Here is a 4,275-nt window from a genome sequence, read left to right as displayed (position 1 = left end):
GGTTGGTGACAAGCATGTCATCTTTTAACCCATCTATCGGTATCCTCTTCCAACAGGAGGTATAATGCATATATAGGGGTGAACAAAATTAGGGTCTATCAATACATATTTAAAGGTATTACAATTAGAAAATGTACCTCTGACAACGTCTACCAGGTCTGGCTCCTCTCGAGCCATAGCGTACACGAGGGTGCTACTTCAACCTTGGGTTGTTCTATAGTCTCAGAAGCTCTTTATGATGTACTAGCTATCTCTGGTCTTATTAGTCTTCTACCCCTCTGTACTGTCGAGGCATACCTCTGAGTATGTGGTGGAGCTGTGGGAGCACTCCTCCGTGGGCAATCTCTCAAAAAATGCTCTGTGGACCCACATCTGAAACATCTACCCATTAGCAATCTACACTTTCCTCTGTGGTTCTTCCCACAATGTGTACAAATTGGCATCGAGGTTGATCTCTATGCTATAAGACCCGCAGAATTGCCAATTGATACACCCGTCTGACCTCTTCTCCTCGGGCCAAATCGAAACCTCTACCTCTGTTCTCTACTCTGAATCTGACCCTGAGACCCCTTGGGTCTCTTGGTCTCTTTAGTAGCTGTGCTGGACTGGCCAGGTCCAGACCCTCTCTTGTGCTGCCTGTCCCTCCTGAGCTATTCATCATTTCTAACTCTCTCTACTGGGGTCCTATATACTAGCTGGGGAGGTGGTGGCATAGGTCCGGTGACGTGACAGAGCAATTGAGTCATTTGCTCTAGGAAAGCCTGCTGTGTCCTTACTAAAGTACCCAACGATGGTTCTGCTCTACTGCTACTGCGCCCCTGACTAGACGTAGGTGCAGGTGCATGACTCTCTACCTCTTCCTCTATCGATTTTGGAGACCCATGCTCTGATGGATTGGACGCCATCGATCCTATAAAACAGATAAAAAAAACATATCTACATTAGTGTCACCTCGACTCTATCTAAAGGCCCATGCATGTGATGCAACTATTTCTTTCTATCTATCTAGGTCTAGGACTGCTGATACACTTGAATTGTATAGATGTTTTTAAGCACATTTGTATTCTAAATCATAGCATTTAGACAAGTATTTTCATGCATAATAGTTGATTTCATTAGTTTTCATAAATTCTATTGCCAAGCCCTTAATTCCATATTTTCTGCATTATTTCAGGTGTTTTGGTGAAGCCCCAAAGGATGGATATGCAAAGGAAAGCCTGGAGAGGTAAAAAGACAAAGAATTGCTGTTGATACAAAGTACACGGGTCGTGTAAACCAAGCACCAGACCCGTGTAACTCCCTGCCAGAAGAAAGCCAAGAGAATCGATGAGAAACACAAAGTACATGGGTCGTGTAAGTAGACTCGTGTAATCTGCAGGAACCCGTGTAAGTCTCTGCTGGCGCAAGCTTGAAGAAACTTATGGGAATAAAAGTACATGGCTCGTGTAATCATGCCCGTGTAGTTGGCACAGACCCGTGTAACTTTCTGTGCCAAAACAAAACCACGTGATTCTCCTCCAATAAATTACACGGCCTTACTTTACGGGACCCGTGTAGTGACACACGGGCAGTGTACTATGCTACAGCCTGTTTTCTGACTCGAATTCCCTTCCTGTTTTCTTGTTCGAACGAGACTCCTAAAGCCTTTCGAACTCAAAATGACCTAACCCTAGGGTAACCAATATAAATAGAAAAGAAAACACCAGGAAAGAGGTTGGTGACTGTCGTCAGGAATGCTGGTGAAGGTTGTTGTTGTCGTGCTCTACATCAATATCAAAAGAAGTCTTTCAGCTGAAGCTCCACATGATCAAAGCTGAAACTCTCTTTGGTTCCTTCGTTTCATCTCCTTAGACAGAATTTTATTACTTTATTTCTTTTGCATAACTCTCCTTTTTTATTGTTTTTACTTTTTTTGTCATGACATTTGCTGAACTCACCATGAGTGAGTAGTTTTCTTATTTTGGATTTGGGAGAGTAGCTCTTGTAATTATTATTATGGATGAACACTGAGTTTTATTTATTGGATTTGAGATTCGTTTCTTGATTTAATTTCTTGTGATCTTAATGCATGCTATGTGTTGGTATCCACTTAGTTATGATTATAGATGTTAATTGAAGGACTGAAAGGTGAAGATTAACATTAGAAAATCGAGATCTTAAATCTAGGAATTCTAACCTAGACATAGGCTGATACCTTTGTGGAATCTAAAAATTGGTCAAAGGTCTTAAAGGATTTTAATTGATTTGATCACCACAAAGGTAGGGTTCGAGTTAATTAGAATACACCCTAGATGCCTAGAGAAAGGATCTAGGATAGCTTAGGATTGATTTCCATCAAGGAAAATGATCCTCAATTCAGTAAATAAACTAGATAACATCCCTAGTATGATTCAAGTGTGAAATCTTAATTCCAGAATTGCTTCAAATAAATCATTTCATTTTAAGTTTACCATTTTAGTATTTAAAGTTAACAAACTTCATTCCCTAAGTATTCGATAGCCTAGACAGTCAAGATTTCTGTGTAGATTGGTACTTGCTAAACAAAAATTCCTCATGGGAATGATACTCTACTTATCACTTTATTACTTGTTAGCGATACGTGCACTTGCGGTAATTGCAAAATAGTGAAACAAATTTTTAGCGTCTTTGCCGGGGAATTTTATTTTTAGTAATATCAAGCGATAGGTGATTTAGCTGATTTAGGCAATTATATTTATTATTTAATTTTATTTTACTGGTTGTATTTCTTTTCTTTTCTCTCAGGTACCCGATTTGGTATATGACCAAAACAAAGCTAGAAGAAATTTTGGACTGTGATCCAGAAATAGACAGAACTCTGAAAGCCATCAAAAAGGAAAGGAAACATCAAGAGCACGATCAAGGAGATCCCGAAATCCCAACCATGGCCGATAATAATGACAGACTAAGACTCTTGAGAGATTACGGAGCTCCATCTGTCCAAGGATTTCAGCCCAGTGTCACTAGACCCACAGTGGAAGCCAACAACTTTGAATTAAAACGAGCATAGCTCCAAATGATTCAACAAACCCAGTTTGCAGGTTCACCAACAGAGGACCCACACTACTACCTCCAGTGTTTTCTTGCCTTATGTGATACATTCAATATGAATGGAGTGTCTGATCAAGCAATAAGACTTAGAGCATTCCCATTCTCCCTTCGAGATAGGGCAAGGAAGTGGTTACTTTCTCAACCGACTGGAACATTCACTACCTGGGAAAACCTCTCTCAAGCTTTTCTAACAAGGTATTTCCCACCTGCAAAGACTACAAAGCTGAGACTTGAGCTCAACACCTTCAAACAAAAGGAGGGAGAATCATTCTATGACGCATGGGAAATATATAAAGACCTACAGAGGGAATGTCCACACTATGGCATAAAAGATTGGTTATTGGTGCAAAATTTCTATAATGGATTACTACCCTCTACAAAGAGCACAGTTGATTCAACTGCAGAGGGTGATCTAATGGAGAAAACAGTGCCACAAGCACTTGAACTCCTAGAAAGGGTAGCATACCATAACTATGAGTGGTCAAACGAAAGAGGAAATGCAAGAAGAACTGCAGGAGTCTTGGAAGTAGATGCCCTGAGCATGATAAATGCCCAGTTTGATCAGCTCACAAAGAAACTCGAAAGAATGCAAGCCAACGCAGTTGGTACAAATAGTCAACATGAAAGCAGCTACGAAGGAGGGTACATGAATTCAGAATACAACAATTTCAACGAACCTACAGAACAGATGAACTATGTGAATAATGGAGGAAACTTCAACCAGAGGTAGCCAAACAATCCGTATTCAAATACTTATAACCCTGGATGGAGAAACTACCCAAACTTCTCATGGTCCAGTTAGCAGAACCAACCAATAAACAAGCAACAAGGGTACAAACCTCCAGCACCCCCTAGATTTCAGAACAGAGGTCAGAACCTTGCATAGCCATTGCTACCTCTCCAACCTCAATAACCTAAACCAAAAATGACCATGGAAACCATGATGGAAGGATTCCTAGCAGCTCAACAATAACAAACTGAATTGATTAAATAGCTGACTTCCAGAATGGACCAACTTGCTACCCATAACAAGATGCTAGAGAATCAAATTGCTCAGCAGGCAAGTTCTTCAAGTAAGGTCACTGCAAACTTCGATCAACCAAAAATGAACCCAAGGGAGCATTGTAAGGCAGTTGCACTGAGGAGTGGGAAAACTCTAGTACAACCAGAGGTAGAATCGACAGAGAAAACCATAGAAAAATCTAA

The 4,275-nt window shown here is 40.5% G+C and overlaps 1 non-coding gene across 1 annotated transcript; it reads right to left on the bottom strand.

Annotated features, from left to right (window-relative positions):
- Positions 1–3,289: 3,289 nt before the first annotated feature.
- LOC131176999 (small nucleolar RNA R71) lies at positions 3,290–3,396 on the bottom strand. The gene has a single exon (XR_009146760.1). It is a non-coding gene; the product is annotated as a small nucleolar RNA R71 (small nucleolar RNA).
- Positions 3,397–4,275: the final 879 nt, after the last annotated feature.

This window comes from Hevea brasiliensis, unplaced genomic scaffold, assembly GCF_030052815.1.
Source record: "Hevea brasiliensis isolate MT/VB/25A 57/8 unplaced genomic scaffold, ASM3005281v1 Scaf304, whole genome shotgun sequence".
Classification (NCBI taxonomy): domain Eukaryota; kingdom Viridiplantae; phylum Streptophyta; class Magnoliopsida; order Malpighiales; family Euphorbiaceae; genus Hevea; species Hevea brasiliensis.
The sequence above is the reverse complement of the archived record's forward strand: the minus strand, read 5'-3'. Positions and strand labels throughout refer to the sequence as shown.